The following is a 14,409-nucleotide window of genomic DNA, read 5'->3' as shown; positions in this document are numbered from 1 at the left end:
TTCTCTGTTGTTAAAAACATCCAGGGGGTTGACCTTGATGCTGGAGTTGAGCTGTCTGTGGTCAGACATCATCTGTCTGTAATGTCTTGGATCTGTTTTTGAGAGTTAATCTTCTATTGCTCACTGCAGGCTGGTCATTCTGTGTTGATCTGCAAAGCTCTGGATCTGTCCTCTGATCAAGATCTGAACATGTTGCTTGTTGCTCTAATCTGAAAAGGAGGAGAGAGAGGGGGGGAGAGGGGGGGGAGAGGGAGAGAGAGAGAGAGAGGGAGAGAGAGAAATCCCCAAAACAAAAAACTGCTCCTACTTTTGTCTTTAGACAAGAGTAAAATGTATGTCATGTTTAGGCTATTCAAAAAACTTTCCCCCCTGCTTTTCTAGCTTTTCACTGGCACGGATGAGGCTTTATAATATAGTAATAGTTTCTAATTATGCATCTATATTTATAAATTATGCCTCCCCCAGCCAAAACATGTGCATGTTCTCCCCACCCCATTTTATGGTGATACATATTCCTTCTTTTGGTAAAGTGTCTCTGGAAGTTTAAAGCATTACCCCCCACAACCAGAAATAGTCAATGTGCCTGGAAGCAAACTGGCAAGATAGGGTCAGATCTACAAGTCTCAGCTGATAATTAAATTCTTAACCAGTTGTAGTTTCTCTGTGGTATTAACAGGATGAAAAATATACAAGGCTTTGTGATATAAACTGGCATGGGTAGCGGTAGTGTGGCTACAACATGCTTTCCCAAGAAAGCCACAGTTGCTGTGAGGCATTTCTGTGACATACCCATCAGAGAGTACACTTAGCCTGACTGGTCTGATGCTAACTCTGTGTGCACAATGTTTAATTTTCCACACAAAGGGAGAATTTATTGAGCTCTCTAATTGACACGTCATGTGGGCCCTAGTAGAGGGCTTGGTACTGGTATATGAGGGATTGAGATGCATATGATGTTATGGAATATCTTTTCAAAAAATGGACTGCTGCCGAAATCAGGAAAATCTCTTCATTCTTTTCCCAAGAGAAGTGAAAACTGTAGTTTGCAGTCACCATAGCCTGAAGACTGCTTTCTTATACTGTATAGGGGTTGTGTAACCCCTGAGCATCCATCACTGCAAGCATGTCCTTTCTGAAACATGTCAAGAAGATACCCTAAATCACGATGGATACCTGAACAAGTAGAAACTGTACGTAAAGGAATCTAAATAGGTGTTTCACTATAGAGAAATTGAACTATAGATGTTTATCTGTAGTATGTATCTGGCCTACCACAAAATACCAGTTGTTACTGGAGTAACTATCTTGTTTATCGTATTACCAGGACACCCCCTCCTCATTTCACCAATACAACTCTTTTTTAAAAATTGCTAGAGCTTTCCTTCCATTTTTTTAAAACAATTCAGAATGACCATATCATATGAGAAGCAGCATATGCCATACGTAGACCTTGTATGAAAACCTGCATGTGTGTTTGCATGTCTGATCAACCATTGTAATTCATCAATATCTGTATGTGTGAACAGTATCATTTGGTCTGACATCAGAATTGTTTTAACTGCATTGATAGAAAGAAATGTCAAAGACTTTTGGAGGAAGAGAATGAAAAATTGTAAACATAAGAAAAATATATATTTATGCTCTCGGCAGCCAAATGTGCTTTTTAATGGAATCTAAATAGATGGAATTTTTATGACAAAAAAGCAACAGTAAAGGCAGTGATTATATTTTTCATAGTTCATTTGCCTTCTTTGCCCTGCAGATCTTGTGGGGAAGGAAAATAAGATCCCTGGTGAAGACTACAGTGTGACTGACTCTGAAGAAAGACTCTGAGACCCATTGGTGTTTAATGAACCTTATTGGCCTGTGCAATAGGAACTGGCTACACAGTTCTTTCGAAATGGTAAGAAATGTCATTTTTTGTTGTTGTTGTGGGTTAATATGGTAGCTAGGCTTTCTTAAAGACTGCCACCTTTAAACAGTTGATCTGTGGGGCAGGGTAACTGAAGGTGCTTGTTGACATCATGAAACCAGACTAGAGATGTGATTGCAGAGAGTGAAATTGCTTTAAAAATTGTTTGGCCTTTGTGAATTTCTAGAGGAAACAATCATTACAGATGAGCAAGGAAAGTTCACAGTCCTCTTTTCATTTTAAATGTCCACATCTGATACGGAATTAACCGAGGACTGGTTGAGATGTCAAAATGATCTGTCTATTAAGGCATGTCCCTCAATCCAATGAACAAACTATGAAAACCAGAATTTTCAACTTTTGCCGAATGTTCGTGTATATTATCCAGCAAATGGTAACAGCCAAACACTGTAAATATACATAAGAACCAGGGTGATGTAAGGGGCTAGAAATGGACTAGGACTCAGAAGGCTTGGGTTCAAATCCCCCATTCATCCATGAAGGATACCGTGCCAACTCTACTTTCTCAGCCTGACCTACCTCACAGGATTTAGTGAGGATAAACTGATGAGGAGGTGGCTCATATGCACCACTTCAAGCTCCCAGGAGGAAAGGCAGAATATAAATGTGACATTTTAAAAAAGTCATCCCTACAGTATCTTACTTTAAACACATCTGATACTATTTAAATAATGCAATATTAGTTGTTCTCTTGTGCTCAGTCACTGATGGCACCTCCAGGTCTGCAAGCAGGTCTTCCTTTCCGGTGCAAGGTGCTTCAAGGTTCTTAGTCTTTTTGGAGCTGCAATGTGTCATCTGTTTTGTGAACATCTATTTCTGTGCTGTTTAGTTTAGCACAAAGTTGCAGATGAGCCTTGGAAATGTATGTCAAAGGCTTCTGCGAACCTTCGGCGTAGACAGCGTTCTCTCCCAAGACCCCCTTTGACATTATAGGAGTTGGAGCTGTGACAACAGAACCACTGAGTCACTGCCAAGGAGGCTGTGGCACTAGGCTATCTAGCAAGGCACTGTAGCCTGACATTTGCCATCTTTATACAATGCATTTTATACCTTTTGTATGCATCTATTGTATACTCTTCTGAGAACGAAGAGGAAATCTTGATAAGATCGCTTTATTTCACATATTCTGTGGTGAAAAAGCGGGAGCACAGATAGAGCTGTAGACTTTTCCCTGTTTTATATTCTAAAGTTTCCCGCAGTAACAAAATTGTAACCTTTCCCTAACTTATTTTTCCTGAAGGTTTCTGTTGGACATGGCTTGCCAAGGTGTGATGACTTAGCTAAATGTCACTTGAAAAGATAGATGAATATTAATTAGAAGACATTTTTTATGACATGTCTGATCAGTAGCAGCTAGTTAAAATTTCTTTGGCCCCATGAGCAAGCTGAGGTGACAAGGTCTTCATTTAAAAGGCTTGGAATAAAGGACATTCTTTCCTCTGGTACATCCCTTCCACCACCTTGAGCCTTTCTTTGCATCCCAGTAAGTCATGCTACCTTTTAAGTGGGGTCATAGTTCTCTATTTTCAACTCACCCCCACAATGTAAACCCTTAAGGGATGGTGTTTTTTGGTAGTTTTGTCATGTTTCTTCAGGCATAACTACACATTACATTAAATACATTTAATGTGACTGTTTTTTAAAAACCAAAATTAAAAAATATGAATAATCTAATAAGGATCAGGACCATGGTGCATGGGGGTGGCAGGACTAGTAAAAGAACAACCTAACATGAGACGTTTGCAAGGTCTGAGTAGAGCTGTTAATGACAGTGCATTTTGGAGGTCATTAATTCATATGGTCTCCACAGATCAGAAGTGACTTAATGGCACATAGCATCTTTGGAGCTTTGCCCTTTATTAGCAAACAATTGTATATGACAAGATGGGTTGAAATGGTTGAAGCTATAACAAGATATAGGCACCAAAACTGTGCTAACTTTGAGTAAAATCATCCTCAGTCACAAAGCAAAAATCTGTAATTTAACAACTTAAACAAGTAGTAGAGAAGATTTGTTTGCTATTCTTTTTTAAAATATCTTTTAAAATATTTTTATAGCCAGACACAGAATCTCTTTACCAGCACCAATGCCTGTTTGTCCATGAAGGTGTTAAAAAGTTCTTTTCTTGAGAGTCAGTTAACTGGGACCTAACTGACAGGGTGAAAATTCAGATTGCTCTAAACCTGGAGGTGCTTTCTCTTTAAAAGACTTATTTTAAAACCTCCATTGTCTTTCATAGATCTCACTCATATGGCACACAAAATAATTCATGTCTGTAAACTGGAAAATTCTTCAGATGGAAACATGGATCTTCATTTTTTGACCTACATGATAAGATCTAACAAAGGGAAGAGGCAGTTATGTATACATACCGATGTTTTCTAGCATATGAAGATGGAAGTAGTGTCTTTAGATTTCCTGCCTACAAGTCAACTGCATAGCATCCAGAAAATTTCACTGGGTGCAGTTACCATCTCTACATGCTGGTGGAAGCTCCCCTTACTGCACTTTTGAGCAGTATTCTGAATATTAATTGTCATAGTTTATAATTTGCTAGGTCAGAGGCAAGGAAGGAAGAGGCAAAACATTTGGGAGGTAACAGAGCAGGTTGTTTAAACTTCTAGGTATTAAATGGTCACTTTCAAGTAAATAAAAATAACACAGGGAGCTAAACAATGTGACCAGAACCTTTAAAAATGTGTGGAAGAGAAGTTGAGGATCTCTTTAAAGTTATTTGACAAGGGGTCTGGCACATGCTGAGTATATGTTGTAGTATGTGATCAGGCACACAACCAACCTGCAAGTAGCACATGCTCATTAAGATGCACTCTCTTCCATGATTTCTTTTTCACCCTCAGGTCAGCAATAGATCCTGGCCTATGTAATTAATGTAATACCTGTTTTGATCCCAAGGAGTTTTAAATCACTAAGCAGTTCTATGGAAAACCTTGTAAATAGCTTTAGACAAATAGCTTCTGTTGATATGAAGTAGTCTTTTGCTCTTAATATCCTTATCCTATACACATGAAAATATAGATATTCTTGCAGACCAAGGTTGCCTCATTCAAATAAAGGTGGCATTTATTTGACTTACAGTTGGCTCCAAAGTCTGATACTTTTTGTGCCACGTGACAGCAAGCTATGTTTTAAATTGGTTCCTTAGTAACTGGCTTTGATTTGCTCACAAACTACTTATGAGAATAATATTGTGGGTTGTACGTTTGAACAATTTGTCATACATAAGGTGATCATCGGGGCTTTTTCCTCTCTGTTTTTTGAAACTTTTAAGTTTTGTAATTTTGCCTTAAAAATTCGTGGGCTTTATGAAAAGCAACAATTTATACAAAAGAAGATTCTTCTTGAAAATCAGTTCAACGTGAAGCAATGTACTTGCCATGTGGGAATATTAATAGGAAAGAAAATGACAGAGATATATAAGAAATTAAACTAGACCCCAGGAGGTTAGATATCTGTGAACATTCCAATGAATACTGTAATACTTATAGCCCACCATTTTGCCTTCAGAAGGAAAACATATGCAGAATATTAGTTTTCAATCTTCCTCCTTGGATTTGATACATCTGGGGCACAGAATGGAGTAAGGCCCTTTGCGAAAGGGAACAGAATTCTGGTGTTTGCAGTTAGGACTCAAAACTATATAACTGTCTTAATATACATCTATACCAGATCTAATTTGGGCTAACACGTCCTTACATCTTACAGGTGAAGCAAGGGAACAGGGTCCTTGTTACTCTTTGGTTTGGCTTGCCAAATGGATTTCACAGGCAGGTTACAGTCTTCTGGTTAAAGGAAAGGTGTGTTTTCTGGAGAAGGGAGGGGAGATGAAGGTAACCAGGAAGCAGCTACTGGAGTAGGTATCAGGGAGAAGGAGATATGATGTTTGAGGAGGGAGATATGATGGTTGAGGAGATGGCTCCAAACTGTCCCTTACTTCAAATAGTCTAGATGGTTTGAAGAGCCTAGGCAACAAGCCCCATCAGCTAAAAATGCTGCCATTGAATGCCAGGCTGGCAAATGGGAAAACAGACACCACCCAGTATTTGATCATAGATGCCAGCTTGGTCTGTATTACAGAGAGCTGGCTGGATGAAGCTGGGAGGAGGATAGCAATCTCTCTCTGCTTTGTCTGCCTGAATTTTCTTAGTAGCAGCAGGTGAAACCGGAAGAGAAAGAAAGTGAAGTTGCAGTGGTCTCATTCTCTCCTTCCTCTCTCCCAAGTGGAGTGTATGTATCAGAAAGTGGGTGCCTAGGACAAAATGTGGGTATGCTATTCTGCTTATTAGTCAGATGCCTCCCTGCCTGAGCTAGCCAAACTGGTGTCAGAAGTGACACTGCAGTCTCCTAGGCCTGGCTGGGCAACTTCAACATCCATGGGTCAGTCCCAGCTGGTATCTTACCCCAAGCATACTATAGGACACAATCTGGAGCTGGTATTGTGCACTGGGTGGATTGATGGTGATCTGTGTATGAAGGGATCTGTGTAGTCCTGGTATCATGGATAGATCACTGCCTGGTGAGGTGGAATGAATCACTGGGAATCTGAGCCTCTGAAACAGGAGCAATTAAGATGATCCACTCCCAGAAGCTCTTGAGGAGTTGCTTGTCACTTCAGCAAGGGATCCTGCTGAGGTGCTGACTAGCTTCTGTTACTGGACGATGATTAGGCTGTGGACATGCTTGCTTTTATGGGTTCATGGGTGCAGCCAAGCAAACTCCCCAATTAGTAAAGCTGGTGGTGACACTGTGAATGGGATTGAGACCAGGGCTAGATTGGCAGAAAATATACACCAGGTTCTACGGAGCATGGGCTTGAGCACATTGGGAGAGCTATTCCATGGCAATGGTAGCGGTAAAGGAATGAGCTGCAATGGGCCAGATGAGAGTCAATCAACTGAAGCTGAATCCTAAGAAGATGGCGGTTCCCAAGTCCGAGTGTTCGGCAGGAGACCTGCTCTGGATGGAGTTGCACTTCCCCTGAAGGAGCAGATCTGTAGTTTTGGGGTACTTCTGGATTCATCTTTGTCCTTGGAAGCTTATGTGAGCTTGGTGGTTTGGAGTGCCTGGGATTAGCTTTGACTAGTTCACTAGGTATGATCATTCCTGGATAGGGGTATCCTGGCCACAGTAATCTATGCCCTGGCAACTTCCCAGTTAGACTACTGCAGTGCACTTTGTGTGGGGCTACCCTTGAAGATGATACATATGCTTCAGCAAGGGCAGAATGCAGTAACTAGACTGATAACAGAAATATCTTTTAGAACTCACATGACACCAGTTCTGAAGGATGTGCACTGGCTGCCAAGCCATTTCCTGTTGGAGTTCAAAGTGTTGATGATGACATCAATGGCTTGGGACCTGGATATCTGAAGGACCCCTCTGCAGTTCTAAGCTGATGGTGATGATAGTGGTGATGAATTGATTTAAAGAGACTTTTAACACAAAATTACTGTAAGGGAAAGGTCTTTTGACAATGAGTGTTGTACATAAAAGTGTGCTGCTTATATACCATCCCATAGTGCTTAAAGCTGTCACTGTGCAGTTTACAATTTAATTATGCAGGTTACACATTGCCCCCCCCCCCTCACGAGCCGGGTACTCAGTTTACTGATCTTGGAAGGATGGAAGGTTGAGTCAGGCTTGAGCCAGCTACTTGAGCCTGGGATCAAACTCAGGTCACGAGCAGAGTCTTCACTGCAGTCTTGCAGTTTAAACACGGTGCCATGAGGTTCCCTGTTGTTGCTGCTGCTGCTGCTGCTTTTGTTGGGCTTCTAAACTGTTTTTGATTGTTTGAATTCAGTACTTCTTTGCAATATATTCAATTGTTTTAAAATTAATATTAATACTATAACAGACTGTTTTTTAAGCCATAGGTATCTTAATTTGTCCTGTTAAGATGTCTTACATCATGCATTGTAAAAAAAGGTAGAATATAAATAAAATGAAATAAACAAGTCAAAAACACTGCTCAGTGTTGCTTATCATATCTTACAACGGATGATCTTATAACCTTATTTTATTTATTTATTTATTCATTTGATTTATACCCCCCCCCCCAGACAGCGTCTACTCGGGGCGGCTTACAAAATCATAAAATATCATAAAATGACAACAAAACATCACAATCAAAGTAAACGACATTCATAATCACAAAAAGATTTAAACAGTAATATAGAATGATCAAGATGGGGAATGAAAGAGCAGAAAGATAGAATTCAAGAATTGACAGGAGGGAAGGCCTGCCTGAAGAGCCAAGTTTTTAAATGGCTCTTAAAAACACCCAGTGAGGGAGCCAGGTGGATCTCTGATGGAAGTCAAGGGGCCACTGCCGAGAAGGCCCGGTTTCTTGTTCTTTCTTTCCGGGCCTCTCTTGGTGTTAGGCCCCTCAACCCACCCTCCTGGCTATGCCGAGTAATTCGGCACTGCTCCTCATCTATAGACATACCCATTCATGTCATGCACATTGTGGAAATGGTCATTGGACTACGTATCTTTAATATCCTTTATAAGAGCCAAATGAAACACTAGCCATGTTAGAAGAAGCTTTTTGCAGAAACCATGCTGTAGGGAACATGGTAGTATAAAGGTTCATTTTCTATTTTCCTTAAAAAAAGAGAGCAGACACTATTCTGTCCTCTGATATTACTAACATCTCAGGAAAAACAGGACCATGTGACCCAATTGTCTAATAATGGGAAGAATCTTCCTGAGTGCATTTAGAATTCATAAAAAAGCATTTGTTATAAACTGTGTGAGCTCCAGGCTCTAGAGTCTCGCCTCTAACCTCAACATATGCATGTGTATGCCCATTTTTGCACAAACATACAAAAACAAAAAACAAAAACCAGCCAAACTTTATTCCAAAATGCCCTTTCCAAGGAGTAAGGGAAAGCTCAAAGGACAGGTGTTTCCCCCACCACCCCCCTTTTTAAAAAGCACGGTTCCCTCCCCAGTGCGTCTGAAGTGACACATTGCAACTACAGGGGGCAATGCAAGCACATTGGTGGAGCTCCAGGCTCCATGTGCCGCTGTTATGTGCCAGATGCACAGAGCCCAGAGCTCTCAAGATGGAGAATCTATTGCACTCTGTTTACATAAAATAACTTATGATTAACTGCAAAGCCACATTGTGCTTTTCCCCTCTAAAAGTTCAGTTTCTCGCTCATCTTTAGTCTTCTTGAGTTGATTGGAAGAAGGCAGCAATTTATTTTATTCTGATCATTTGCGGTACTACACACAAAGCCAGGGAACATGTAATTTTTGATGGCATCAAAGTTGAAACAGGCTGGTGTTCATGTGAGACTCTCTGTATACTCTGACTACAATCTGTCAGTATTTCTGACATAATTTAATTTCTCCAAGTGCATTTCTTCCCGATATAATTTATATACCTTGAAATAAATCCCAAGTGTTGAAATTGAACTTGTACCTAAATTGTATTGGAATTTTCACAGTATCCATTTATTACACCCCAAAAGCGACAACACTGAATAAAAGGTAATTGTCATGACAATAAAACAGTATTTATATATTACATTATTCAGTTGCATTTGCTTTCACTGATTGGAAAGCTCTTTACAGGAGGAAAGCAGAGAATGAAAATAATGATAATTTCCATCTCCTCCAGTGTAATGCAGGGCTATGAGTGTAAGTTCCCCTGCCCCCTCTTCTGTAATACAAGATTATTTAGGAGAAACATAACTGAGCTACTATTAGCATGATTAGAGGAGATGCTCTTACAGCCTATTTTCTCTTATTTTCATTTTGTTTCATTGTAAAACATGTTTTAGACAATTACTATTTACCACAGATTTTTTTCAGAAGAAAAAAAAAGTAACATTCAACCTGAATGTTAAAATGCACTCTCTGTTTTGAAGCTGATAGAAATATCATTTAAATTGTACTCTTCATGTTAAAGTATAGCAGATAAATCACTTAGCAAATAAACACTCAGTCAGTTGCAGATTGGAAGCATCCATAGCTTTCTTGGAAACAGATGAATGTATAAATCCTACTTAGATGATATTATAGAATGTGAATATGACGGGTAGGCACAACCGGTGACTTTGAAATATTCTTGGGAACCATCAGATGGACTAATGGTGAATTGCAATGCTGATTTATGACAGCTGCGTAGCCAAAATCAAGCCATTGAGAATGGAGAGGGAGTCATCAGTAGATTTGGGGGTGCTCCAAGATTTGTAGTTGTAATATTGGGGGGGGGGGAGAACTTTAGGTGAAAAAACTACTCTGCACCAAACTCTTGAATGATGACCCAGAAGGGAATGCTCAGTGTCCACAGACAGAATGCCGAGTATTTCTGGGACAATGGTGAAAAAGCACAATATGAATTGTGAGGGAATGAAGTCTCCTGAAAGGAGCTTTGAATGGCTGACTGGAATATTTATTTGTTTTATTGTTTGTTTGTTTGTTTGAAACAATTTTACCTCACTTTTCTCATAAGAAAGGACCCAAGGCAATTTACATCATGAAAACACATCCTAAAGCTAAAAACAGTGAATTAATGAAATATTAAACAAATTAATAACATTATACGTATTAAAAACACTAGGTAAAGCCTTCCTAAAAACAATTTGGAAGCAACAAATTTCAAACCATTTCATTTAAAAACTTCTCCTAGACAGCTGGTCAATAAGGAAAAGCCTGCCTAAAGAGAAAGGTCTTTGCTTGTGAAAGGCGAGCAACAATTGGGCCATCTTGGCCTACTATGGTGGTGGCAGTGAATTCCAGAGTCTGGGAGCAGCGACAGAGAAGGCCCTCTCCTGTAATTGCATCTGTGAGCCCGGTAAGGCCGAAAGACAGGCCTCCCTGATGCTTCCCAGACAGGCTCATAGAGGGTGATACAATCTTTGAGATAGCTTGGATCCAAGCCATTCAGGGTTTTATAGGACTTTCAGGCTGCAAGACTGACTGTTGAACTTATTCAGTCACTATCGCGGAGCCTGCCTGCATTGAGTAGAACACACTAGCTCTGCTCCCTCCATCATTACTTTCAAGATAGTGAAGTGACAGTCTGAAGGTAAAGGAGTTGCTCTATCTGTGTAGCCTCGCTACATGATCCATACACCTTAATGCCTATCACTGTTTCCACACTAAAGTTTTTTTAAGCACTGCTAAGGCACAATGCTTCTTTTCTGTAATTAGCTGAAAGCAGAATTAAAGCTGTGGTTCTATATTGTTGGTAATATAGTTTGATATATTCCTTATAATAATCCTGCAGTGTGCATTTCCCCAGGGAAGCTCGTAACTATGTTTAGTTGGAAATAAGTTCCATTTGGTTCTACAAAATGTGGTTAGAAATGCTGCCTTCGATCCGTAAAGATCTCATTTGGTGTGGATTAAAGTAGTTCCTGATTCTTCTCAATGTTTGAAACTACCTATCAAACCAACTACTACCTAATGTATTTTGGGTAATATATAGTTATTAGTGATCCCCCCCGGCCATCATTTTATGGACTTCTGTCCTTAAACTGTATTGAAAAATACCAGCAAGAAGTACACAACCATATAAAAAACTTCATGAAGATGTGTCAGAGTAGATCTACACAGACACAGCAGGAGACTTGACCTGGGGTCTTCTACCCAATGCAAAATATATAAACCAAACAAATGTTAGCTATCTCATGGTCCAGGGCATTGGCACTATGATGTCTGGAAGGCATGGTTAGGGCATCTCCATCTCTAGTCCATATGCCACTGATACATCAAGATGTTTCCTATGAAAAGTACAGTTCCCTAGCAATCAGCTGGATAATGCCATCTGCCTGTTTTGGATATTAAAGCCCTTGACATTTGCTCTACAAATATGTTCTAAAAGCCAACAGTCATATCATCTTTGATGTTTAGTAGCAACCAGATTCTCTCACCTTGTATTTATTCATTGTTACTTCAGCTTTGTAGGGAACACAGATCTTCTGATTGAGGGAGTCACCATGGGTGCAGCTCCATAATATGCTAACATTTCTATAGCTGGGTTCCTGCAAGGCTTTTTCGGCTCCAGAGTCCTGGTACTTCAGATACAGTGGTGCATCGCAAGACGAGTGCCCAGTTTAATGATGAAATCGCATCACGATGAACTTTTTGCAATTGCAAAAGCGATCGCTTTACGATGTTTTAAATGGGGTTTTTTCGCTTTGCGATGATCGGTTCCCTGCTTCGGGAACCAATTCTCGCAAAATGACAATTTTCAGCCAGCTGATCAGCAGTTTCAAAATGGCCACCGGGTTAAAAAAAATGGCTCCCCGCTCTTTTCTGGGATGGATTCCTCGCTGCACAGGCAGCGAAAATGGCCGCGCTATGGAGGATCTTCGCTGGACAGTGAGTTTCAAGCCCATAGGAATGCATTAATCAGGTTTTAATGTGTTTCTATGGGCTTTTTTATTTTGTATTACGTTTTCGTTCTACAGCGATTTCGCTGGAACGAATTAACATCGTAATGCGAGGCACCACTGTACTTTGATGGAATGTTTTCCTTCTGGACAATAAGAGCTTGAGAAATCCAATGAGAACTTCAGTAACTTTCACCACACCATCTACCTGAGCCTAAACCAGTCTATACAGCATATTTAACATCTGGACATTGTTGTGCATACATACTGCACATGTGTACACCTCTTTGTAGTATGTGTTTCCAGAATCTTCCCCAAACACACTCCAATACAACAATGTGCCTAGTCAAGCCCTGTAACACAAGTGCTGGAGACATTGCTACCCCAAAAGTGAAAAAGACAGTAAGATCAGAGTGCTGCCTAGCAATAATCTGTTACAGGACAGAACTTGGAAGAAAATATGACAGGAAACCACTTGTCACCTAAAACACAGCCAGAAAATGATTATAACACATCATCGTGGATGTACAGCACATTCTATAAAGTGATGCTTCATTCTCACAGGTCTTGGATAAAGGCCCAGAACTTGCTTGCTGAATAGCTGCTACTTGATAGAAGTAGTAGGCTACATAAGAAGAGGCTTAGAAACACTATTCAGCATTTGGGAGGTATTTGGGTTGCCTAGCAGGAACCCTTGGTGTCTCTTGAGATTCCAGGGTCAAAACCTGATACTTTATTGTGTCACAGAGAGTGTTTCTGCTTGTGATGCCAGAGAAGGAAGACCTTTTGACAAGAGTTGTAAAATTGTTTGTATGTGACCGGGGCTGGCCTTATGGGTGGATGAGGTTGGTTCCATAGGATTGCAAGCTGTCTAGGCAGGACATATGTCCTCCTTTAGGAAGGCCAGTCCTCTCTTTGAAAAGCTTTCCTCCTTTTTGGTGACTTGCAAGTACCACCAATGAATTTCCCTGGCCAAGCAAGGAATGTAGGGGCTTTGATCAGTAAACATGTCCATTTAGCCCTCTCTCATCTTTTAAGTAAATAGTTGGGGAGGGTCATTTTGTAAGAAAATACACAAACCACACCTATATTGATGAGCAGCAGGAAAGGTATGCCATGTCAATTCTGTATGAACTTCAGAACTGAGGTGAGTCCCAGGAGTAGACATTCTGAAAGCCCTCTTCAGACCGTTCTTCTGAAGTGACTTGTTAATTGCCTAGCTATTAACTGCAGTGATTTCTGTTTATTTTTTACATACAATACATTCATTTTCAGTACGCTGCAGAAAATACAAGGCACTAGACATTTCACAGAATTATTAAACATATGCCTTATGTATTTTTTTGATTATATCTCATCTTTCTCTCAATGCTGTGCCCCAAGGTGGTTACCTTGTCACAATCCTGTGCAATATGGTAAAGCAGTAGTATATTTCCATTTAAACTACACTAAGAATGCCTGACTGTGATGATACTGGCTTATAGTTTAATTGTAATTGTAATTTAAATTGTAGTTTAAATTACCATTTGCAATTTTTTTTTTTGCAAAAATTATTTCCCTTTTTGTGAAGAATGTCCTCCTTTTTGGCATTCTACATTGTCCTCCATGGCTTCCATCTTTGTGATGGCTTTACTTCTTTGGGTAACTGGAGCAGTAGCAACCCAAGCTGTGGGTGACATCAGGCTGAGCTCAGCAGCTCTCTCTCTCTCTCTCTCTCTCTCTCTCTGTGTGTGTGTGTGTGTGTGTTGAATGTACTCTTTGCAGAGACATCAGTGAGATCCTAGAACTGTAGGTGTAGCAGCAAGTGAGAGGTAGCTTGCTTTTCGGCTTATTTGTGTGTGTGTGTGTGTGTGTGTGTGTGTGTGTGTGTGTGTGTGTGTGTGTGTGTGTGTGTGTGTGTGTACACGTGTGTGTAATGCCTAGGAGAAAGGGACCATGATGTTTTGCAATCCTGCACATACCTGTTGGTGACGCTGTACAGTTGCAGGGTGGCCTTAGGATGGGACGGAGACAATTTGCCTCAAATACATCCAAAGCAAGGGGTGCCTGCCCTCATATGGCTCGCTAGAATTTTTGATATTTTACTTAATGCTTTTGTGAAGAGAGGA

General features: G+C 40.3%; 1 long non-coding RNA gene across 4 annotated transcripts in view; it reads left to right on the top strand.

Moving 5' to 3' along the window:
* The window catches only part of LOC110072891 (uncharacterized), a 601,139-nt gene that overhangs the window by 215,125 nt on the left and 371,605 nt on the right, over positions 1 to 14,409 (top strand). For all 4 annotated transcript variants that reach the window (XR_013538529.1, XR_013538527.1, XR_013538526.1 and 1 more), the window contains exon 4: positions 1,763 to 1,903. This is a non-coding gene — a long non-coding RNA (uncharacterized LOC110072891). The remainder of the gene's footprint in view (positions 1 to 1,762; positions 1,904 to 14,409) is intronic.

Source organism: Pogona vitticeps, chromosome 1, assembly GCF_051106095.1.
Source record: "Pogona vitticeps strain Pit_001003342236 chromosome 1, PviZW2.1, whole genome shotgun sequence".
NCBI lineage: Eukaryota > Metazoa > Chordata > Lepidosauria > Squamata > Agamidae > Pogona > Pogona vitticeps.
The sequence above is the reverse complement of the archived record's forward strand: the minus strand, read 5'-3'. Positions and strand labels throughout refer to the sequence as shown.